Genomic DNA, 27,264 nt, shown 5'->3' on the forward strand with positions numbered 1-27,264 from the left:
GTGCAACACTCGATGTTGATCATGGCGCTGCTTATACTTAGCATTGGATCTATCCAATATATCATGGACCTGTTGGCAGATGTGTTGAATGCGCTCAATGAAGTTGTTAGCCCTTTCAGCTTCGGACTACACGTGAGTCAAATCTACCTGAGTGGTTGTAAATGGTATGGCCACATCAATGGGGCATAATGGATGAAATCCCAGCCCTACCTGAAAGGGGCTGTGGCCTGTTGAGATGTGGAGAGCTCTGTTGTAGCTGTGTTGGACATAGGGGAGACTTTCATCCCATGTGAGTGGATGCTTCGAGTTTTAAATGCACAGAATGTGTACGATCATTTTGTTGACAACCTCTGTTTGGCCATTATTTTGGGGATGGAAAGTCGTGGACTCAGTGAGTTTTTTATCCAGCATCGACCAGAGACTTGACCAAAATGCACTTAGGAATCTGTTGTCCCGATCTGAGATAATGGACTGTGGGATCCCAAAGTGTACCCACACTCTCTCAAAGAAGAGCTTAGTAGTGATCTCTGCTGAGATACTCTTCTTGAAGGCCGCCATGATGGCCATCTCAAAGAATCTATTGACAACCACGAGAATGAAATCGTTGTCATGCTTAGTAGAAGGAAGGAAGGTCCGACATATAATCCATGGAGACAAATTCCCAAGGTCGGTTAGGAGTAGGTAGAGGAGTATACAGGCCTTGCTTCTTGATGGTTGGTTTGGCAATGGCGCAAGCAGTGCAAGATCTAATGTACTTCCCAACATCTTGACGAAGTTTCGGCCAATAAAAATACTTCTACAATACCGCCACTGTTTTATCTACTCTGAAATGTCCAGTGACCCGACTGTAGTGCGCCTCCCAAATCATCTTGGCACGCTCACTTGAAGGAACACATATGTGTCCCAAGTGGCATAACAGTGCATCCTGAAGGTGAAAATTTGGAACTTTCTTCCCTTCCAGGAGTGTCTGGTATATGCTATCGAATTCTGGATCACTCTTGTAAACATGCGGCCACCCCGATGTCTCGTTCCCACATGAGTCGAGCACAGTGATCGGCGCCATGACCGGTGGTCTGTTGAGGCAATCAGTGACATTATTGGTGTTGCCCTTCTTATAATTAATGTTCAAATGGAACTGTTGTAGATAGGTGGACCATTTTTTATGGTGATCGTTCTGCAACTTCCCTTGTGTCTGTATGAACTATAGAGGTCAGTGGTCTGTGTGGATGATTGTTTCCTTCCCCAAAATCTAATGCTTCCATTGACGGCAAGCCTCAATAATGGAATACATTTCTTTGTTGTATGTGGGGTACTTTTAGATTTTGTCAGAAAGTGTCTCACTGTGGTAAGCCACTGGATGCCCATGTTGAGTAAGAACTGCCCCAATAGCATAGTCAGAGGCATCTATCTCGATCTTAAATGGTTGTTGCAGGTCTGGTAATGTGATCATTGGTGCAAAACAGAGGCGATTCTTCAACTCGGAGAACGCTCGCTGCTGGGTTTTTGACCAAAAGAACTTTTCTTTCACTCCGCCCTTGGTGACTTGACTTAAAGGCCAAGCAATATGAGAGAACCCCAACACGAACCTGCGGTAGAAATTGGCAAGACCCAAAAATCTGCGGAGCTCTGTTAGAGTGGTTGGGGCCAACCAATATTGAATGACTTGTATCTTGGATGGGTCCACATGTACACCCTCCTCATCAATGATGTACCCCAGATATTGAACCTGGGTCAGGCCAAAGGTGCATTTCTCCAAGTTAGCACACAACTTGTGTTGTCGAAGGGTTTGAAGGACTTGTCGAATATGTTGGAGGTGCTCTTCCCAACTCTGGTTGAAGATCAAGATGTCATCTAGACACACCACCTTGAATGCATTGGTGAAGGTCCGCAAGATGTCGTCCATCAATCTCATGAAGGTTGTAGGGGCATTCGTCAATCTGAACGGCATAACCAACCATTCAAAAAGGCCCTCCTTGGATTTGAAGGCAGTCTTCCACACATCGGAGGGTTCGATAGGCACATAGTGATAACCTGACTTCAAGTCAATCTTGCTGAAATATTTGGCCCCCTTGAGCTAGTCCAGAAGGTCATCAATCCGCGAGATTGGATACCTATTCTGGACAGTGATCTTGTTCAGCGCCCGATAGTCAATACAGAGTCTCCAAGTCCCATCCTTCTTCTGTACCAATACAATTGGGCTCCCACAGGGTGATGAGCTTGGCATGATGTGCCCTTTCTATAGTAGTTCTTGAATCTTCCTCTTGATCTCATCGTTCTGTAGAACAAAACGTCGATAGATCGGTCCTCGGCAGCAGCGCACTCGGGGTCAGATCGATGGAGTGCTTGACCTAACAGTACAGATGTACCCCTGTGAGTGAGGTGAAAATGTCCATGTACTCCTCCACAATCTTGTCCATCTGTTGTTCTGTGCAGAGGATCCCTGCCTGGAAGCCGTGGCCACAACCTTCTTCTTGCCTTGGGGGCAAATCATAAGGAAAATGAATTTCCTGGTCTGGGAAATGATCTTACTACATTTCTTTGCAGTGATCAAAGAGATGGCAGTAGGCAGGGCTACCTTCGGTATCCTGTACAACTTATTAGCCAAAGTAATAATCACAGAGCGAGGTCTAGACTCATATACAACATGTCGCTTCCACAAGTATGGTTGTCCTAACAATACATCAGAAACTTCAAGAAGAGCAACGTCACACAATACCTCATCCGTGAAGGGCTTGATGCTATAGGGAAGGCGACATTGCTGGCTGACGTGAAGATCTCGTCCTTGGTGAAGCCACCCAATGGTGTACGGATGTGGATGTGTTGTAGTCTTTAGGCCCAACCGCTTCACGACTTCTACTGAAATGAGGTTCTTTTGGCTCCCGTTGTCGACAATGAACTACAGCAGAGAACCCTTCACCCACATCTGTGAGTGGAAGAGGCGTTCCCCCTCCCTGGATCTTCAGGCTCAATTTTCTGGATCTTTGTGGTGGGCACGGTGGCACTAGGCTCTGCATCAATGATCTGCTTCCCTTTGTCAGTCCCCTTATCGGGTTCTAATTCAGAGTCGGAACCTGCGCCTGATTCGGAAGCCTTCAGCTCGACCATCAGTGACTACTTGGCCCAAAACTCACGTGTATTATGAGTGGAGCTCTTATGGAACTCACACCATTTTCTCGTGTCCTTCTTCGTCTTTGTGGTGTTGTTCTTTTCTTGCAGCTTCGGTAGGTTGTCCTGGGTAGCCCCACCTTGGCTTGGTCCCTTGTTTTGTGGTTTGGGGGCACCTTTTCCTTGCTTTGGATTCACAACTCCAAAGTCCCGCTTCTTCTGTTTAAACTTATGCTCAATCTTTACAGCATACCGATACGCCATGCCGAGCGAGGAAATGTCCAGGAACTCCATCTTGTCTTGGATGTACTTGTGTAGACAACTGCAGTACTTGAGCACCAAATTTCGCTCAATATCCTTGATACCCAACTTCGTGCGAAGGGTATGGAAAGTATTTGTGAACTCTGACACATCTTGGTCCCTTCCCTGCCGTAGCATGGTCCACTTTATGTATTTATCTTCATAGCTCCCGACAGGGTAATACTGTTCCTTGATGGCGTCTCAAAAATAATTCCAAGTGGGTGCAGCTGAAAACAATGAGGATTCACTCTCGTCCTTTTGTTCACAGTAGGTTTCCCACCAGTCCTTGACATGTGGGGCAGCTTTGAGAAGTGCAAATGGAATCTTTTCTCGATTGGAAAAGTCTTGAACTGAAAATATCCTTCCAATAGATTTAACCATTTATCTATGACGTATGCATCTATCAGGCCTTTGAATATGGGAATATCGAAGTTAACTTGTACCTTAAAAGGAGTGGCACCTCCAGAGTGGCTGTCGGATGAATATGCATTGCTTGTGGGTAGCCATTGAAGGATTTGGGCAAAGTTATCCATGATCGCGTCCCTCTGTCGCTCGAGAGATTCTTCGAGCAACATTTTGAAAGGATCTCCTACCCCCTCATCTTTCTTTTCTTTTGCCATGGGAGTTCTTTGGGTTTTGCGAGGTTGATCCTGCAATGGTTCCACCAGATCAATCCCTAATTCCTTATACCTAACCTCGTTGGGGACATGCAAAGAAAAACAGAGAAAGAGCAGAGCGCTCTGATACCATTGATCCGAACTTAAATAGGAACGCAACAACTTACATATATAATCATAAACACAAAGATGCAGTAGAAAAACACTTCATTCCATTAATGGAAAAATATTGAACTATGCTTACAAACAGAATGGAAATAAGATAGCTCGAGCGATGGTAGCTTATCTCTGAGGAGAGATGTGGTGGCTACATGCCTTTGAATTGTGTTACAATGAGGCTCAAAGGCCTATTTATTATTGAGAAACAATGGAAATCCCTAAACATCCAAAAACCTAACCCTAGGAGATGAAGCGCCAAAACTGTGGGCGTCGTTTAGGTAAATTGGTACATCAACTTCCCGGGGCCGTAACTTTGGCATACGATCTTCGTTTGACTATCATAATACCTTGTTTCGAAGATCTTGAAGAGAAGGCCAAAAAACAATAATAAACTTACTTTGGGACGTTTTCGGTCTCTTCGTTTTCCTAAAAAACGTCGTTTAGGGCCTCAAAACGGTTCCGGAAGTTCAGGACCCGAAAAACTGCCAAAAATAGTAAATTGTGCTACAACTAAGGAAACCAAAAAATTGAAAGAGACGGTGTTGGGGGTCCAATTGGAATAGGCAGGTGGCCACCAATATCCACCCAGATCAGCGTTTGCCTATATTTAGATAAGATAAGACAAGTTCTTTTAAAGATAAGGTGACGACACTTATAAAACATTAACATAGGAGGAAACTACACTAGGAGGAAACAACTAGATAATCAATCAAACAATGTGACGACAGTAGATAGATTGGAACGACAATTCACATAGGCTCTGAAATTGAGTTAGGCACAAATTTTGGAGGGTCATTGTCACAACTACAACACTTGGTGACACAATGGGAGAACCTCAACTTCTCTGTTTTGGTTTCACTTTATGTGCGAAGTCTCAATTCTCCAGGATGTATTGATTCAACCAGTGAGTCACCTCAGCTCCCCATTTTACCTAGTTAAAGATATAGTATTCCCTGGTCCATTACTCAACATAACACAACATGAAGTTAACCAAATCATTTCGATGAGAATAAGGGTAATATAGAGTCACGAATCAAAACTAGTCGGAGCATGAGTTTTCATCTCTGGCGTTGCTCTGATGCCAGCAAGCCTAGACAGTAACTCGATGGAGTCACTTCATGAACACAAGCGTTGCTTCGCTTCCAGCGAGCCTAGACAGTACGTTGGCGAAGCCACTTGCTTCACCTCCCTATGCAGGAAGCCTTTCTCTTCTTTCACCCTTTATTTATTTATTTATTTATTCATTGGAATGTGCTTAGGAACTTATTATTTATAAATGGGGTGGAATAGGGATCCTGACTTATCGAGAGAAAAATAGGTTTCTCTTTCAGAGACAAGTTTATAAACCTCTGATAGTTATCCCGCTAAATATTCCTCCCTTATCTTTCTCTTCTCAAATAGATAGGAAAGAAGATCATCATTAATAAACAAAACCGAGCGTACGAAAGATAATCCTAAATAGATATGGGCATCATGGTTCTGCTTATGGTTTCCCGGTTGAAAGGATCGTATTTTCCAACCAAAAATCATTGACTTTAAAGATATAAACAAAAATCACATAAGAGGGTAACATATTAGCCAAGGGTTGCACGTTACCACAACTTTCCATTTAAAAAAGATTATCCACATCACCTTGAAGCTTGTCAGGCCAGGCAGTAACTCCTCAAAGAAAAATTGATTCGTATATCATATTCCTTCAGGTGGTCTTTATTATATACATGAGGGAGAGACTGTTCACTTCATCTCCCGATGATTGTTCATATTACTTATTATTTATTTACATTATATTCACCCAATCCTGATGATTAGGTGCCAACATTCCCCCCCTTAATCTGAAGGGATGTTGGTGAGTCCAAGCATCATTCTGAATCGTTTAAGCTTTTCTCTTCCAAGTGCTTTGATGAAGATGTCGGCAATTTTCTCATTAGTGGAACAATGATGGAGATGGATTGTTTTGGCCTCAACATGATGTCGAATCAGATGATAGTTGGTATTGATGTGCTTCGTTCGATCATGGAACTTTGGGTTCTTGGCCAACTTTATTGCAGAGGTACTTTCAATCATGAGTGGAGTTGATTGTACTTGTTTCACCTACAAATCTTCAAGAATTTTCCTGAGCCACACAATTTCTTTTGTTGCTTCAGCTGCTGCCATGTATTCTGCTTCTGTTGTGGAATCTGTTGGAACTGATTGTTTGCGTGATCTTCAGGAGACCGCTCCGGATCCAAGACTCATAGCATATCCTGAAGTAGATACCCCAGTTTCTTTGTCTCCATCGAAGTCTGAATCAGAGTATCCAATCAAGCTGAAGCCGTCCACATGTGTATACTTGATTCCAAAGTCTTGAGTTCCCTTCAAGTACCTTAGAACTCTTTTTGCAACAGACCAATGTCCCTCACAAGGCTTTTGCATAAACCTGGAGAGGATTCCAACAGCAAACGAAATGTCTGGTCTGGTAGTAGTTAGGTAGTTGAGACTTCCTACAAGCTATCTATACTTTGTTGCATCCTCAAATTCTTTTCCTTCAATAGATGTGAGCTTTAAGTTTTGTTCCATTTGAGTAGTAAGAGGATTGCATTCTGTCATGCCAAACCTATTCAACAGATCTCCAATGTATTTCTTTTGAGAAAGAAATATGGACTTCGGATGTTGGGTTACTTCAATACCAAGATAGTAATGAACATAGCCCAAATCAGTCATTTCAAAACTTTTCCCCAATTCCTTCTTTATGGATGCAATGTAGCTTTCATTGTTCCCTGTCATCAAAAGATCATCTACATATACCACAAAATATACAACTGTTTTGCCAACTTTATTGACAAATAAAGTTGCATCATCAAGATCATAATGTTTGAAATTGAGTTTCAGAAGATGCTCAGTTAGCTTTTCATACCAGGCTCGCGGTGCTTGTTTGAGGCCATACAAGGACTTCACAAGTTTTCATACTTTATGTTCATGACCTTTCACAGCAAATCCTTCAGGCTGGGACATAAAAACATTCTCTTTTAGATCTCCATTCAAGAAAGCAGTTTTTACATCCATTTGATGGACCTTCCAACCGTTCTGAGCTGCAAGGGCAAAGAGTGTCCGGATGGTAGCCCATTTTGCTGTGGGGGTAAAAGTCTCCTCATAATCGACCCCTTCCTTCTGTGCAAAAATTTTTGCCACAAGCCTATCTTTGTGCTTGTCAAGTGGGCCATCAGCTTTATAATTGTTCTTGTAGACCCACTTGCAGCCAATTAGTTTGGTTCCTAATGGAGGATCAACCAGCTTCCAAGTGGCATTCTTTATGAGGGCATCATACTCCTTTTGCATCACTTCTTTCCATTCATCATGAGAAGCAGCTTCTTTGAAGGAAGTTGGTTCAAAATCTGTAGACAAGTTCAATTCAAAATCATAAGAAACATCCATATCAATAGGTGAATTAGAGTCATCTACATCACCTCCATTTTGCCGGTTTGAGTTTGTAGCTCTTGCCTTTCCAACCTCATCAGGATGAACACTTTCAAGTGTCTTTGTCAGCCACTTTGGAGGACCTTTCAAAGATGGTCCAGGCTGCTCCGCTGATTGAGTTGGGACTGAATCAAGGTTGAGTCTCCCAATTCTGTCAATCACATCACTTAAAGCATCATCCACTGTTGGAGTTTCATGTAGGGGAGAGTGTTCTTCAGAAGAAGATTCCACATGTTGATCTAGTATAGGAATCCCCCCTTCAAGATGTGGAATCTGATTATCAAATTCTTGAAATGATTTTTCTTTTGCGAGTCTATCCAAGCGATCAAGTTGCCGCTCAACAACATTGTCAGTTTTGGATGATTCAAGAAAAATTACATCTCTAGATACAACAAACTTTTTATTTACTTCATCATAGAGACGATATGCTTTGGAGGTGTCTGAATACCCCAAAAAGATACATTTACAACTTCTAGCACCAAGTTTGTTTCTATGTACCTTTGGTATCAAGGCATAACAAGTGGAACCAAAGACCCTGAGATGCTTTACCGAAGGAACATGTCCATACCACATTTCATATGGAGTCTTGTTTCTAATAGCATTAGATGGACATCTATTCTTTATATATGCAACACATAGAACAACATCAGCCCAAAACATTATCTTTACATTTTTTAAGAAGAGCATGGATCGTACCATATTTAAGATTTTCCTATTCTTTCTTTCAGCTACACCATTCTATTGGGGATTATAAGGGACAATTGTTTGATGTTTGATCCCATGTTGGCGAAGATAGTTTTCAAATTCATTTGATGTGTATTATTTTCCATTGTCAGTGCGAATAGACCCAATATGAGATTGTGCATCATTTTCAATCCATTTATGAAAGTTCTTGAATGTTTGAAAAGCATCAGATTTGTTCTTCAATAAATAAACCCAACACATTTTGGTGTAGTCATTAATAAATGTCATCATATATTTGTTTCCATTTGTAGAAGGAACAGGCATTGGACCACATAAATTTGAATGAATGAGTTCAAGTTTTCTATGTGCTCTTGAATGTGAATCATGAAAATACTATTTGATATGCTTTCTTAGAATGCAAGCATCACATTGCTTAAATTTCCTAGGAATTGTAGGAAAACCAGCAACACCATTTTTCTTCAACAAGCGGAGGTTGTCATAGTTCAAATGTCCAAGTCTAGCATGCCATAATAAACTTGATGGAAGTGTACCTTCTTCATGATGAGAATTGTATGAGAAATTTTGTGCACGAGCAGAGGTACCTTGCAGCTTGAGAAGCCTTTCTTCTTCTATTCCCTTCATGACAAGTGAGTGGTAGGACGCTTTTCTTACCTCAAGCTTGCCATCAAACATATGAATGGAGTGACCTTGCTGGCGGATGTGGGCCAAGGACAACAAGTTTCTCTTGAGCTATGGGAGATATAGAACATGATGCAGAAGAAAGTCTGGAAGACCAGGTAGTTTAAGCCTGATTGTGCCAAGCCCTGATGGCTTGATTTTTTATTGGTCTCCAAAGTATACTGCTCCATCAACATTGTCAGTGAATTCTTCAAAAAAATATTTTCTATGAGTCATGTGGCAGGTTGCTCCCGAATCAAGCAACCAATCATTTTTCCAATAAGCAAGTGAAGCATTAAATAAATATTCATTTACTCCAATATTACATTGTGCCACAACATAGTGAGCGGATTCAGGTGCTTTACCTTTGTCTGTATCATCAGTTTTACCTTTCCGTTGGTTTCTTTGCTGCTCAATTTTGTCCCATGGTAACTTGCATGTAGAGGCATCATGTGATCCATTTCTTTTGCAGCATATGCAGTGCAAATCTGCCTTTTCTCCTTGAGAGTGTCTGCCCCCCCACCTCTTAAATATCTTCCTCTTCCTCTTCGACCACCTCTTCCTCTTGAAGAATCTTGAGCAGGATGATTTTCTTTATGAGCAAGGCACACAGCCTCTTTAGAAGATTCAGGGGTTGTCTTCTTTCCAAAAGCTTTCTCTCTTTCAGCAAACTTTTTCACAAGAGAGTCAAAGGTGATATCCTTGAGATTTCCATTTGCTTGCAATGACTCAAGATAGTTTGAGTAAGTAGGATAAAGTGCCTTGAGAAAAGCGATAAGAGGAATATCCAAATCAACCTTAGTGGATTTGATATCATGCATTATAGACTTTAATTCAAATGCAAGAGCAAGAGGATCATTATTTTGCAGTTCAAGAGTGAAGAGTTTAATCATGAGTTGAACGACTTCAAGTGCAGAATGTGAGTCATAGAGTTCTTTAAGCTTTTGTAAGGTTTCAAAAGGAGTTGAAAATGGCGAAATATTGTGACTCACCTCTTCATTTACAGATGCTGCGATTAATGCATAAGCTCTGTTGTTCTTGTTTTCCCAAATGACGAGCTCTTTGTCTGAGGTAGGTTGTTCTGGCTCTTTGTCTTCATCTCCAACACATACTCCTTTCCACAACTCATTGAAAATGAGCGTGTGTTTTATCATCCGCAACCACTCAGGATAGTTCTCTTTGCCAGTGAGAACTATTCCCACGATGGATATGATTGAATGCATACTGTAACAAAAAAAAACTTCTACTGCAAAACTTTTACTCTTAATGGGAAAAAAAATATAGTTCTGATATGACTGGATAGCAAACTTTTTCACCCAACTCAACTTGATCACCCAATGCAGCCCTTCAAAAAAATTTAACACACAGCGGTGATTTTAAAACATGCACAAAATTAGGGCTCAACTCACATCATAGGACAATGCTTCATAGGTAGCGTACCAAAACAATTCAAGATACCATGTACATTCAACGCATGGCATTTAACTCACATACACATCATAGGATACCATGTACATTCAACGCATGGCATTTAACTCACATATACATCATAGGATACCATGTACATTCAATGCATGGCTCATACACATCATAGGACAGCTACCACAAACCAATTTTCACATGGTTCAAACTCGGAGCCTTGAATTAACAATAAAGACGAGTTGCCATTCAAGATTATTGAAGCCTTACGGGGTTTTTAACACCGTGTATTCGCAAAAAATGTAAAAAAACATGTAAGTACCATCAGAGAATCAACTGGAATCCATCACGCTATATTGGAATCATCGAAGTCATCTTCAAAGGAATTGAAGAAATCAACATCGGAAGGCAGCGTACCAAGTGCAGTGTCATTTAGCGCTTCCACCACTTGTTACTTTAGACTAAATCTCAACGTAAATACCAGCGCTTCCGCATCCCAGCAATGGAACCTGATTCACGCACGCAAGTGTGCTTTGATCATCAACGCAGGTGTGCTTTAACTAAGGTAATGCTTCACGCAGAGCTCACGTACCCAGCAGTCGCACCATACTCTCACAGCTCAATTTGACAGCCTCATGATGGCTCTTGGGGTCACGCAACAAGAGATCATTCGGTGGAATAGTTCTGGTTTTGTTCTGGTTTCAACAAACGGTTCTTCAACGGAGTAGCTATGAAGTGAAATGGCATAATGGTTATGCGTTAGAAAGTGGCAGTGACTATAGTGGCAGTGACTGTAGAGGGGACAGAGAGCGCAGTAGACAATGGACAGTAGGCAAACTCCACAAGGGCAGAGGGCAGAGAGCACAGTAGGTAGAAGGGAGTTACAACTAATTTTGGGAGCTGGCTCTGATACCATGTCAGGCCAGGCAGTAACTCCTCAAAGCAAAATTGATTCGTATATCATATTCCTTCAGGTGGTCTTTATTATATACATGAGGGAGAGGTTGTTCACTTCACCTCCCGATTACTGTTCATATTACTTATTATTTATTTACATTATATTCACCCAATCCTGATGATTAGGTGTCAACAAAGCTCAAAACTAGCTTTATGCAAGAACCATTAGAACCTAAAAAGACAAAGCATGAAAAATGAAAATGGAAGGAAAGAAAATGCAGTGCATTTAACTAAATGCAACCTATCCTAACCTACACTAACAATTACAAAGTTGGTTTAAGTGAAATGGAACTTCTAATGCAGCCATAGAAGCTTCTCACAAATTTTGTGTCGAAATATGTGTGCGTTCAGAATCAAAGTGAGGTATAGTACAATAAAAAAAGAAAACAACCAGAACATCCAAACTGATAAGTAAAAGCAAAAAATGCAAGCACAATGGTGTGACATACTCAACTGCTCTATCGAACGAAGAACTCTACAACAACAAGATTTCCCAGGTTCACAACCATACAACACTCGATTGAATGCATGAAAGAACAAGTCGTGATACATGGTTCCTAATCGATAGGATTCTTCAAGCCAATTGGTAATAAAATAATGGAAACAACCTTTTGGAACACTTTGGCAACAAATATTTACCAAAGATAAATCCATATTATAAGCAAGATCGATAGATTGACCACAATCTGTGATGTCATGTGAGTTGAATTTTTCAATGGATGATGCAGAAGAAATGTCAGATCAAAGGATTTGGCAATCATTAAGATCATTCTTTGTTTCCACATCAAAGATCAGAGATTTGCAGGAAGAGGGATGCAACAATTGATATTTAAAAGTTTGATTAAAATTTCTACCTTGAGGGTTTAAAAATTGGACATGTAAAACGCGAGAATGCATCAAGAGAGAATCAACATCCCATGAAATGATGTTAATGACAAGATTCTGTAAGAAAATCTTAAATTAATGAAAATCACAAGCATCGTTGGGGTGACAGGAACCTGACATAACCATCAGCGTGGGTTGAAGTGTTCTATCTACCCGACTCGGCTTTGTATTCTTAAAATATTGAGAGTTAGAATGAGGAAACAAAGTCAATTGCTTGTCCAAATAACATTCATCAACCAAACCAAAGTTATTCAAATCATGAGATTCATGGAGAAATTGAGATTCATTAGATAGGTTTTTAAGATTACATAAAAAATCTTCAATAATAAGCATATCATCTTCTTGAACAAAAAGAGATATACTTTATAGAAAATATTCAATAATTGCATCAGACTCCATTTGAAACTTCTACAAATTTGAATATTCCTACGGGAACAAAGATTCAAACATGAAACTTCAACAATCATCACCATACAATTCAAAAACAAGGAAATGATATGGATAATGGTTGTTCAAGGATTCGACTTGATTAATGGGTTCAAGGTTGACAGGGGGATTATAAAAATTTGAAGATGATTGATTAATAGGATCAGGGAAATCATTATCTGAAGAAATATGTGAAAGAAAAGTTAATTCCTCATCAGCAAATTGATCTTATGGCTTATTGATTAGCATAAGCTCAAAACACGAAACATCAAAAGGAGGGGGACAAGGAGTAAAAGTAATATCAAATTCTTCTTTGGGACTCTGAAATTCCTTTTGAATGGAAGTACATAATGAATCTGATTCAAAATATTTTCTTGAAATCCTCACTAAGAAACGAAATTTTCACCCAAAAATTGCCAATCCACATCCTCATTCCAAAATTCATAACAAAGACAAAGAAACCTATCAGCAAAGTGCTCAAGAGATTCATTTGATTCCATTGTAAGTTGGTTGATTTCATTAAGAACATATTGATACTCATACTTGTCGAAAATACGACAAATCTCATTAACCAAATGCTTAAAAGATGAGATAGAAGCAACTAGTAAAGAATAGCACCACTGCTTAGCACGAAAATCTAATGTAAGGGTAAACAAACTTGTAAGAATATCTTCAGAATATACACCACTTGAAAAACAAAATTGAACAAATTCAATCACGTAATCAAGGACGATTGGTGTACCCTTGCCATTGAATTTTAGATGAGACATGTTACGTAAAAATTCCACGGGTATTGAAAGATCTAGAGCTTAATAGAAACACCTAGGTATTATGATCTAGGATGAAGTCATTTTAAGGTAAGAGATTTAAATAGACTTCACGGGCTCAACTTATCATCTGGCCCTCCTTCTAGCACCAAAATGTTGACGGTGTTGGATACTGTCAACATACAGGGGATCTCCCTGATGTGAAGTCCCAATTAGACCTCACAACATTTGGTGTAGGAGTCCCATCCAGCTATATGGTTCGGCCGCCATTGGAAAGGTTTTAGAGGTACGCCTTGGTTACATCACATACATAAGAGATCACAAACATCTCTTTGGGGCAGCAAGTACGTAAGCTTTGTGTGACATCGGATGTAAAATGTACTGGAATCTTTCACGGATGGTAAAGGGAAATGACCCTTTGGTTAGGGAAGTAATAGTACTATCCTAAGAGAGACCCGCGAGAAGACAAGAAAGACTTGTTGATTTACCTGCAAATTAGTTCATAACATAAACAACAATCATAGGAGCATAACAACACTTATTCAACAATATCCATATCTAAGCAACGAAATAGTTCATTAGTCTTAGTATGTAATACACCAACATATACAACAAACACATCAAGCATAGTCTTACTATATTTACGATACATGCATGAAGAAGTGTTGGCTCGAAGATCTTCTAATTATTAATGAAAGGTTCCAAGTACACTGTTACATAGATTAAACACTAGATCCAGTAGTGGAACATGAAGCTACAACTTGTTTCTCTAAAGAATGATTTACCTCCTATGCAATACAAGAGAAGCCAAGGAAAAACTCTAAGAATCCAAGCCCCTTACTTGAGTTATGAGGAACTATTTATAACAAATGACAATGACTTTTGAGTTTCCTCATGACTATTCAACTTCTATGACCTATGGGATTCCATACAACCTTTCACATTCTATACATGACCTTTTACATTCCACATGTGTCTTTTCACATCCCACATGTGTCTCTTGGAATTCATTACATTAAACTTAATACAAAGATTAAATACATACAAGATGGTGGCTATATAAGTAAAAACTTCTAATAGGACAAAATTGTTATCAAATAGATAAGTCATTTGCTTCTTAATGGAGCTCATTAGTAATGTATGTATGCCATGCTTTGAATTCTATAGCAATCATTTTTAACCGTATTAGAAAATTTGTTGCAAATTGCATCTTCACCTCCAAGGCTTCTGTGAATATGGATTTGGAGCTAGATTGTACACTATTCCACAAACATGACAGTTTCATGTGAGCTTTAGCTGGTGCAATGGCATATTATAGAATAATGTCCTTAGTGATCTCCAAGCCTTCTTGTTCATATGTTTATTTGATTTTCTCGATGTACTACTTCACCTCTCATAGGATGATCCTTGACTCTTATCTCTCCAAGTGATCCCACTAAAGGCATCTCATGCTTCTGTGCTAGGGACTCCAAACCATTATGTAGTTGACTATAAGCAGCTATAGTGTTAGTCAATTGTTGGCTGAGACGGATGTAATTCTGAATGTGGAGTATCAACTGTACTCTATCTACTTTGGCAGCAATCTTATCCTTTCTGACCAATTGTTGTGAAACATATGGATATTTGGCAGCCCATTCCTGGATTTGATGAACAACTCTATTTGCCACCTTTAGGAGCTTTAGGAGTTCTTGAACTTTCTTTTGTATACCGACTAGGGGAACCACTACTTCATGCATAAGTATTATTTCATCATACAACTGCACCATGGTGTCATCCATTGTTTCCAATTCCTCCTCTATGGTTGACTTCCATTCTGTTGTTTTAATGTTGTGGGAATATAGTCGTTGTTTTTTAGCAATGAGATGTTCTGCTTGTTGCTTTACTGCAACCAACTCTTTCCTTAATCGTGCATTCTTATTCAACAAATACTTTGAGTTATCCTGTGTTGTTGTAGCAAAAGCAACATTAGCTACCATGATTGCCTGGGGATTCCTCCTAGTATTTGCGGTTATCACCTTTTTCGTGGATACAGACACTGGGTTTTAGGGATAATTTGGGGAGAGTCTTCGCCTATGTTGCATGATCCTCTTCTTATGTCGATCAAATGTAACATTACACACGTCCATGACTCTGTCTTCCAATGGAGGTGTGATTCCCATCTCATCAAATGGGAGATGTCCACCTCTAAGAGGAGGTTCTACTAAAGAACCAAGTTCATCATTTATGGGTTGGACAACATCATCCTCCTCCAACTCTTCTTCTATTTCATGAGTCATTTGTTCCTTTTCTAGTCTTTATGTCGCATCCTCCTCCTATGAATGCCTTTGTTGTTCTTCCTCCACCCTCCTTCTTTCCTCTTATTCTTCTTGTTTCTTTATAAGAAATTCATCTTACTTCCTCTTATCCTCTTCATCTTGTTGCATATTTACCTCTAATTCTCTCTCCTCATGTTCAGCCTCAATAACTCCCTTATTCAATTGGTCAACTTTATGTTTTTTGCTACTTTCTGTTGTCAGATCATGCTTGGTCCTTTTCCTAGGATTTGTGGTACTTGCTTGAATTGTAGCTGCTTGTGGTGCCTCCCATGTTGTACATCTTGAGTTGGTGGAACTTGGGGGGAACTGGTTTCAATTCCTAGATGTGTCTTTTTTAGTGCATTGTACTAGTTCTTCACCTTTTCATCCTCTACAGTAATCATTGATGTATATCCCCAAGCAAAGCCAATCCTGTTACAATCATTAGAGAATTTTTGAGGTCCAAAATTGACCTCAAAACAAAAATGTACAACCAAAATCAACTTTATAAGAACCAATATGATTCAATATGATGATGTCAACCATGGGGGATGATTCACCATTTTTGGAGTTAAAAAGTAAAAAGATTGAAAAAAATAAAAATAAAAACTACATTTTCAACTTGTATTTTCAACTTATCTCTCTACCGTTTTATTCAAATTTTGAACAGAGCTCTCGTTGGATGCATAATTTAATTCCTCATCCAAGAAGTACCCATGTTGCATACTTTTGATGGACCCTACTACACGAAAAATGATAAATACATGAAAGTGTGATTGCAATAATGTTATTTTCATGTATTTCTCATTTTTCAAGTAGCAGGGTCCATCAGAAGTATACAACATGGGTACTCTTTGGATGAGGAATTATATTCTGCATCCAACGAGTGCTCTTTCTTGAAATTTGGGTAAAACCGTAGGGAGATAAGTTGAAAATACGAGTTGAAAAAAGTAGTTTTTTCCCCCTCTAAAATTTGATGATGTAATCTAATCTTATTTTATTATTTCCACTAGTATTTTATAATATTCCTAGGAGGCCCATTTTATACCTCAAAACTTCTCTAATGGTTTCTTGCACACTAACCTGGGATCATACCCATGAAAGTACTTGACTACAAAGTGTAAGCGGTATAGCTCTTGTATTTTAGCATTTTTCATCTTGAGGCTCTTTAACTTATACATTCAAATCCTCAAAGGGAAAGTAGGCCAAGGGTCCTTCTTCCTTCTATGAAGAACTCTTGACAACACTTTATTTAATTAATAAACAATTTCTTGCAAGACCACCTTGCTAGTCACATACCTTGGCATAAGATGGGGCGAAATTTGGCATCTAAAGTATCTTATATATGTACCTTCTGGTGCAGCAAACCAATCTGTGATATCATGTAATGCCTCTTTCACCTGGTCAGTCATGCAAGGAGGGTCAATTTCATAAATCATTTGAAATATGACTGCAAAGAACTGCTTCGTTGATTTGTCATATGCTCCCCTAAAACTCAACTCTAACAACACCCTGTAATGAAAGTAAACTAGGAATTTTCCTTGTGGGGTCCAGTTCCAACACATACCTGGGAATGCATATCGGGAATAGATCCCATCTAATATATATGATGACTTGTAGAACTTTGGTGCTTGGTTTTCCCTTACAACTACTTTAGCCTGTCCAACATGTCATTGTAACTTAAAAGAAAGTATATCTGCCCAATTGAAGATTTTTCCACGAGTAGCAACCAAGTTGAGCATGAATATCCAATTCTCTTCAAATAATTCTACATTATTTCACCCATGCAACCTACAACACATAGCAATGAGATACTGGTACACTTCTCTCAAAATCCTAGTTGGGTAAACTACACTCGAGCAATGTCAGAATTTGGCAAGCTCTTGACACCAGGACTTAATGATATCACTTGTGTCGAGATGGCCCATCTATTGTAGAATCTGTTATTGGCATACACTTTGGGCTTCAACATCTTGTAATAAGTCCGCATGTCCTCTCCAAGGTAGGTGGCAAGTTGACCACCACTTTCACTACGCAACACCAGATCTGAATCATCCATATGTGACATAATCCATTCAATTGCCTCTGCATAAGGTATGACTGGAAACCTGCATGTAATCCTATTTATTATGGATCGCTTAATGTTGATATGGGCTTTCTTGTCTTCCAAATTCTCAGGGAACTGTTTGTGCATGGAAGTGTCTATAATATCCTTCCGTGTGACCTTGGTAGATTTGTCTATAAAATACTGTGTGTCTATGAGAATAGGAATGGTAGGATTTGTAACTTCCACTACTTCTTCAATGCTTGATTCTCAGGATTCTTTGGAGGCCACTCAACAAGTAGTGGGAGGCACCACTCCAACAGATTATGATAGTGTAATAATACTAGTAGCTGGAATACCTGCACATGGAAACACACTCATGGCAACAAAGATTAGCTTCAATAAATCCTCTACCTATTACAAGAAATAACTTTCTAGATCATTTTTAGCAGTCATCGGGATTAGCTAAGAGTGTAATCCTATCAAAGACGGGACATGATCACTTGTGCAGGTAAGAAATCTGCATCAAAATAAGGAGGGTGCATTATCGGAGCATGAAGGGAAGTTCAAGGTTCACTTGAGGCTTCAAGGTGTGCTCAAGCAAGAGAAAGAGAGAGAATCAAGGGTGCAGATCGCATTGTCAAAGCAAGATGGAAAGTCATTTGTGGGTTCAAGGTGCGCTCATGTGCTCAAGGAGGCTAAGAGGGTGCTAGGACACACTCTGAAGGGATGAAGGGGATAGGCTTCAAGCCTTCCCAGTGAGATCATGTGCTCTAGAGGAACTAGGATGGCGCAGGGTGCACAATCGAAGCACAAAGGGGAAATCATTTGTGGGTTTAGGGTGTGTTTGGTAATTTAATTAACCTTAAATTACTTGCATAAATTATCGTCCATGGTTAGTAAGCTGATGAAGTGTAAGTGTATTGTATGTACTAGAAGTTTTTGGTTATTCACACCATTTCTATATTAAACTGATTTATCAAAATATAAATTCTAAATTAAGTTATTTAAATGCACATGAGCAAAGCAATTATTCCTAGAAAATAAAATGATCACACTCTTTTACCGAAGACTACTTATGGAAAATCTCACACTTTGCTTCAAAAGAAAATATCACAACTATGCATATAAGTAAATCAATCCCATACTTATTGTAAATGAAAATAAATTACACTCTTCACACTATTTATATACACAATCAAATTCAAAGAAAAAGACTACTATTAATCTCATCACACATCTGTAAGAATATCATCCATAATTGCTGAAACAAAAATGAAATAAATCTTTGTTTAACTACATCCACACTTTCTTGAATTATAAATCACTTATGTTTGAAATGAAACATCTAATTCTGCAAATAAATCCTCTGTTCTATAAGGCAAATAAAGTTTTATCTAAGTATAAAACATCTCGTTGCTATCACTGGTGTTAAGCTTAATTCATGTGCATTTATAAACAAAAGAGATGATCGGGACCTGCTTCCATCAATCTGGTTCATGCGAATAGGAGGAAATCGTTGAGTGCATCAATTGCCACCTATCCATATATTTCGCTTCCCAGCTGGCACCTTGGAACCTGTCAAACCATGGACTTGGCTGCAGAATCATGTGTTAGCTGCATAATCATTGCAATTCGGTAGTTGAAGCAAACATTAGACTAAATAATAAAGAACATTATAAATTTATGAAATACAAGACAACTATATACCTTCCATATCATAATCCTGCACTTTGATGCCCACTGTGTGATTATGGAGGTCAAAAAGAAATAACGAGCATGAAAAAGGGTGTCAAAAAGAAGCAATTGTGAGGCTCAACAAGGTGCGCTCATGTGCTCAAGGAGGGTGCAGTTCTTCGTGTCAAAGGAGTGCGCTCAAGAGGGAAACTTGATTTTATGGGCGCAATTTTTTCAGACAACCAGGCCTTCGCTTCCAGAAGTGTGCTCTAGCTTGAAATGGCTCAAGAACAATTCTAGCAACAAGATAAAATGTTTGAAATGCTAAGAGGAAGGATCCACATATTCTTATATATTTTATCGCAATCATTATCAGAATGTGAAGAAGCACTACATACGACAACAATTTAACACTTGTACTAGATAGGATAGAATTAAATTCCAACAAAGAAACTGAAAAGAAGTGAAGCGCCATTAAAGAATGTAAGATCGACAACAAAAACATCAAAGACAAACAATAGAATCGTCATGTAAAACTTACTTGGAAAGAGGATTGATGAAGTGCTCTTTGATCCAAAGATGTGCGCTCAACCGAAATAAGAAAGATTATGTGAAAGAAATATTAACTCAGTTAATTATAAGGAGATTACATGCAAATCGATTCCATGCATGCTTTCCACTTGTTGACGGATGAATGAGTTAGTTAAGTGAAGTGAAGTGGGCTCCTATTTTCTAGGAGTGTGCCCACATGAAACAAAAAACACATGCATGAGGTTGAAAAGGGTGCAGTTATTCGTGCCGAAGGTGTGTGCTCAATTGGAGGGGGAACTCACTGATCCTGATGGAGTGCGCTCAATTGGAGGGGACACTCACTGATCCTAATGGAGTGCGCTAACCAAGGGTGCAGTTGCTCATCTCGAAGGAGTGCATTCAATAAGGGCACAATGCTTCGTCATCTTGGAGTGAGATTTTGCCCAAGGAGGGTGCAATTCTCATCAACAGTGCCTCTTTCAACTGCAGTTGTGAAAAAGATGTTCCTTTTCTTGCTTTTGTTTGTGTGTTGCATGTTGAACAAAGTTAATTACTAAGTCAAGAAAAATTATTCCTTCTCCTATATTTGGATAAGATAACACAAGTGATTTTAAAGATAAAGTGACAACACTTAGAAAACATTGACTTAGGACGAAATGACACTTGGAGGGAACCACTGGATAATCAATCAAACAACGTGATGACACTAGATAGCTTGGAACAACAGTTCATGTAGGCTCCAAAATTGAGTTAAGAAAAAAAATGGAGGGTCGTTATCACAGCGACAACACCTCCTTAAACACATCCAAAGAGAAAAAGGTTAGAAAATTATATATTACAGAGTAATGGTACACATAAAATATTGCGGAAACACAAACACATAAAACAAGAGAGAGACACAGATATACGTCGTTCACATAATTTGGGCTACGTCCATGGAGAAACAGCCAGTCCTTCCTTTATATTATCTTGTAAAATGAAGAGATACAACCTACAATATCTGTAGTAATTTCGTCTTCGCTCTCACACAGTCTCCTCTCTCTTTCTCGTTCAGAATGCACATATACACAGTCGTAATACAATTCCCTCATATATAATGAGGGGTTGCCTTCTAGGGAAAAAAAAAACCTAAATTAAACATAACTTCTACCATTAGATCATCTGCCTAATGAAAAACTCAGATTGAGTACGAAATTACAATATTTTACAAGTAATTTTACATCTATTTTTAGCTTCGGGGGCGCTCCCCACGCACCCCCCACATGGAGGGGTGTACAATCTTCCTGGGGTATACATCCCACTAAAACAAATACCTTTGAATCGGGAAGATAATCAAGCTCCACACCCAACAAAAAATATTTCCCAAAACCATTGCCTATTAATATATGGTCCATACATGTTCATCACTGTGATTGTCTATCCATAACTTTTGTATAGTAATTTTGTACATAGACTTGAAACAACATAGAAAACATTTATTAATTCCAAACAAGTTCTTCAATCAATGATCAATCCCCTAGAATTCCCAAAAGTATAAACATCAAATAAATCTGAACTCTTTAAACAACTTTTCAAATCATCACCTAATTTAACATCATGACCCATAGTCTCTTGAAGAAGCATAACAATTTTCTATCTCTACTAATGTCTACTAATATTTAACAGTTGCCAATATTTTGGTGTTGTCTTTCTCTAAGGATGTTAAGCCCTATATAAGCCCCATGTTAACCCTAAAACCCCTTATTAAGTCCTAGAAACTGAGTATTTATATTTCTAATGTTATATTGTTAGGTCGGCTAGAACCTTTTATTGTACCTTTTGTCTCATATATATATATATATATATATATATATATATATATACGCTAAGGAGATCTAATGTTAGGATCATCAAACCTTGTTTATACATTGTATTCCTTACAAAAGAGGGGGATTGTACTTATTGGCTTCTTATCATTTTTAAGGCTCAAGATTCATAATATTTGGTATCAGAGCATATAAACCTAGGGTTTTTCTACTTTAAACGAGTCATCTTGGAATTTTCGCTATAATGTTTCTTGGGACATTTCATATGGTGAAATTTTGAGCATACTGAGGATAGATCTCATAGACTATCTGGTTATAATTTAATATTTTGGTTCGCTACACTTCCCGTGATATACATTATGTAAGTTAGGGTTGGTGATTTTTCCTAAAATCTATTTCAAACTAATCATCTTGAATTTTTGTTGCAATTGTTTTTCTGACATATTTCATATTCTGAAATTTTGAGCAGATTGAGAAAGAATTGCTAGGTATGTCTAGTAAAAATGTTATATTCTTGTTCGTCATAATTTCTTAGATATAGCATGTAGAAGTTAGGGTTTGTTAAAAGTCCTGAAATCAGTTTCAAATGAGTGATCATGTGATTTGAAATTAAAGCTTTAAATACTTTTGTATGCTTATTGTAGCTTCTTTTAACTTTATTAATAAAGTTTCATAACCAATTAAAGCAATGTATTTGTAGGAAAAAACAAAAAAGTAGTGATACAAAGACCATAAGATTAAGTTGATAACATAGTTCACCCTTCTTAGGATATGTCTTTGTGTCGGCTTCAAATGAGCAATCGATCCATTAAAATGATGCAAACACTTCAAATGCTTTCTTACATTAACATTGATCTCCAACCTGCAATAAAAATGCCTCTAGGAAGTCTGTAAGGTTGTTGGAATAATCTTCCCATCCAATTCCCACAAACAAAAAGACATTATGGCCTTTATTTCCCAAAACTTTGTTGGAAAATACACTTTAAATTAATTTTTGCACAACACCTAATATAACTTCAAGTCATGGTGCAATGGTAAAGCCTATGGCTAATATAGGTGAGGTTGTGAGTTCAACCATCTATTGCATGATATGATGGGATATTATAAGATGTTTTGGTATAATACCTCCAAAAATAATCTTTATCTAAATAAATTAGAAAATAACTTAACACGTGTAGCTTGTGGTGTAGTGGTAAGACTCACAACTGACATAAAGGAGGCCAATAGTTCAAATCTTGCAGGAGCATATTTTTTGGGATTTAATTTGTAACAAACGACAAAAATAATAGAACCTTTGTCCAATTTAACATGACACACATATTAGCCTATCCATAAGGTGTAACATTTGTGTTGACTATGTTTGGGGTTTGTTTCCCACCAAAAGTGGTTACCCTTATGAGAGATTTTCTTTTGTTCATTGTCTTCGAGTTGACAACCAACAACCACCTTGTATTCGATGTGATGTGCCACTTTATCTCCACTCCCTGCATTAGTTGTATGTTTCCTCGCCCATTTGTCAAGAGCATATATTAAAAGGTGGGCAATCTGACCCAAAAGGCATGTTTTTCATTGTGTAATCAGGTACTTATGCTTGTTTTTCGTTTGGGAATTTTGGGCATGGATTCTTGGCTGACTTGGAAGAAGGAAGGGCTTTGACCATGGATTTCTTCCCTCACCTTAAATGGGAGGTTAATCTTTGATCCTAGTCCGATGGGATCTCCCCTATTGACCTATGGCTTTAGGAAGGGCACTACTTGGGAAACCCCGATTTTGGTAGTGTGGTCCCATTTTCCTATATCATATTTTTCACTCCCCTCCGCACATTACAAGCCCTATTTCATCAGTTTATTTATTTAGGTCCACATGACCATTGGGTCCACAAGGCACTAGCACCACCCCCCCCTTTTATCCACACATCTAGGTTGGGTCTGGAAACATTGCCCTGGAGGTTGATGGAGCTAAGAGAAAGTTAAAAGCATATTATGGCCACAAGGAAGAAACAAAAGAAAAAGAAAATTATAAAATACAAAATATGGCTAGGACATTTAATATAGCACATGGGAAAAAACCAAACATGAGCTCTACCCCTTATCATTATAGCCATCACCTTGGTTCCTAGGGCCCATGAGTGCCCCTAACATCATTAAATAAACCCATGCATGTCCCAACCCATGGCGAACGATGAAATGCCCCACCAAAAGGGGGTAATAACTGCTTTACATAATTCACATCATTCTCTCATCTCTTGGAGATTCAAGTAGTAATACAAAGAAAAACTCAATAAAAAGCAAAAGGAGAATAAAGAAGGGTGTAAAAACAAAGTTTGGGGTAAATCATGTAACCACGATTGCTCCCTCCTCACATCTATATGCCTAATATGTGGACTTCCCTCATTATTTATATCCTTGTACCCATGGAATTTGGCCTTGAGACCCCTTTACCCCCATCCATTTCATATATATTCACATGTCACATATTAATTGAAGGGTATACCAAGAACATGTATTTCACTTTAAGGGTCGGGAACACCTAATAGGATCGATTATTAACCTCTCCTACCTAGGGAGGTAACACTGCTTCGAGATCAAAACCCCAAATTTGGAAGAGAAGCCCCATATGAATTCTCAATTTTCCCTTGACTAACAAGCATGGTTCACTTAGATGCACTAATGCTTAATTGTACCTAATGGTGAAGATGCAACATTGGACATTATGTGTGATTGGCAAGTGGTTTTCATCATGGGCTAAGCAACTTAACTGGGGCGTAAGTCCACTAGAGGAGCATATGACACCTTGCAAGTGAAGCGTTGAGAGCCATCATAATCCTATGACTTGCAGAGCATCATTCCACTCCATGGGCACCTACACCACCACAATAGTTTGTGCTTCGCCCCACATATTATGCACGAGATGATGCACTTGCACCTACATGCCCCAATCGACTTAGTAGTGTACACATGGTTTGACATATGATCCAAGGCCCATATGAGGTTTGTCTCACCCTTTGGGACATGGGAGGGCTAGAACCATTTTCTGATTCCTCAATGTTGGAGAAGAACCAACCTATACTATCACTAGGAGGCCCATTCCCAAACACAAAACTAGTGTCCACATAATTATTTGCAAGGAAATCTAGGGTCCAACCCTTAAAGGATGATTTTTGGAGCCCTCTTCACTCAGCTTGGCACCAAGATAGCTCAATGCATGCCTCCAAGAGACTCACACGTGGATGGAATCATCATTTAAACCATCTTTTGGGTGTTTTCTTATGTTTTAACATTGGCTATGAGTTTGGCTTATAACCTCAACTAGTTTTTGTGCATCATTTAACAACTAAGAGGGGCTTTTAGGCTAAATTAAACTTGATTTGACATGTATAAATATGAGAGACCTCATTTAGTATCTCATCATCATCTATTGGAAAATTCAACACCTTGCATGAATTTCACTCTTGTTTCTTCTTGGCAATTGGAGATATATTGGATGCATTTCAATGTTTGGAAGCTATTTTTTATTGTCTTTGGAGCTATTTCTTGGGTAATGGATGGATATACTACATGTTTCCTTGTAAGTGCTTATTGTTTGAAGATTTTATTTCTTGAAATTATCTAATGTATGGAATTGTTGCTTCTAGATCATGCTAATTTATGCCCTAATTGTTGAAACTAATTTTGAAAGGCTATCTAGTTGAGTATTGCATCTGTTATTCATTGTACAACATGTAATGAATGTTCCCAGTGGAGGAAATCTTAAATCTCCCCATCAAAGTCTATTCTGTTTAGAAATTTATAAATGTTTGAAGTTGATACCTAGGGCATCAATTTTTAGCCTCTTTAGAAAATATCTATCTTATCTTGAGCTTCCTAAGACTCCATATGCCAAAAAGACAAGGCACTAATACAAGTCCTTGGTTGTCAACCTCATTTATTCTCCATAAATCTTCTCTTAAAAATTTTGATCCTCTTAAGGTAAGACATCTAACTAGAGTTTAGAGTGAATTTCCTTGGGAGAGTTTTTGCGGGAATTCAAGGGCCTAAAAATCAAGGATAGGGTCTAGGATACCTATTCTCCAAGTTTGGAGGGTGTCCACTTGAGTTTATTCCATAAAATATTGTGCCCTAGGTGTTTCCCTAAGAGGAAAACCCTAGCTGGTTTCTCAACATGGGGACTTCTTTGAAGGTTGTATGAGATTAGTACTTATTGAAGTATATCATAATAATCCTTTTCTCATCATTGCCTTGATCTTGGGATTGTCTCAAACCAAGAAAATCCACAAAACCCTAGGTCTTGTGCAATCCATTTCTAGGTCTCTCATAGGAAGCAAAGTGCATTTCGAAGCCTTATATCATAACTTTGAGCATTCCTTGAGAGGTCTTAGTGCATCACCTTGCACCTTAAACCATAAAAAAATTATTGTAGGTGATCATTATCTTACCATGACTCCTCCCACCAATGAAAGTCTGTAAAGGGCAGGGGACTGGTGATAGTGGGCCATTGTCCCATTGTCAACACTTAGTCTAGCTCTTGCCTTGCAAGGTTTCCCTCTTTAAGGCCTGCTAAATTTTGTGGTAACAGGGTTCAAATCTCGACATTGCTACAATTTTGAAATACAACTTTGACCTGCCACAAATCTAGTCCATATAAACCTTTTAGAGTGTCTACGTGGTAGTTGGTCCACATGGCACCCTTTGGCTGGTCCAAGTGGTGCCATGTGGTAACCATCCAATAAGCCATGTCAACCATTCCATGTTAGCTTGTGAGGGTGCCATGTCATTCTCTAGTGTTCCACATGTCATCCTTTGGGTGTGCCATGTGTCCTCCTTTGGTGTGCCACCCATGTTTTTCCTTCAACTTTCGAAGGCCATAACTTTTGCGTACGATATTTGTTTGAGTTCGTTCAAACTGCATTGGAAAGATCTCAACAAGATCTTTGACATGGAACACTTTTTATCAACATATGAGACTATCAATTTGGATCAATTGTGGGAATACACCAAGATAATAATGGCATTTTCATTATAATTTTTTGTGGGACACTTACTCTCGGTCCTCAATTTTGGTGAAAAATAGCCATGTTTATAAACCTAGTTTCAACCCAAATAAACTCATAACCCGCTAGTTTTACCATATTTTGTCTCTATTTTGACTAATAAAACCATACAAAATTAATTTTTATCATTTCCTTTTAACTTTTTCAATTTTAGCAAATTTTATGCATTATTAATTTGGTTAACCAAATTTTACAAGAAACTGGCATTTTGGTAATTTCCCCTTCGTTGAGGTATATATAGGCAAGATGGAAAAAAATGAGAGCATGGATTGTGTTCCATATGTTCCCTAGATGGTTTGTTTCGTATTGGCTTAGTGAAAAAACCCTCACACAAGCCCGATCAATGTGCAGTCGACTCAACTGGTTAAGAGAGAAGTATGCAATTTTGGCAAGGAAATCCATCCAAATTTGTG

The sequence above is a fragment of the Pinus tabuliformis genome, chromosome 7, assembly GCF_031772625.1.
Source record: "Pinus tabuliformis cultivar Carrire ecotype Pingquan chromosome 7, CPIR1, whole genome shotgun sequence".
NCBI lineage: Eukaryota > Viridiplantae > Streptophyta > Pinopsida > Pinales > Pinaceae > Pinus > Pinus tabuliformis.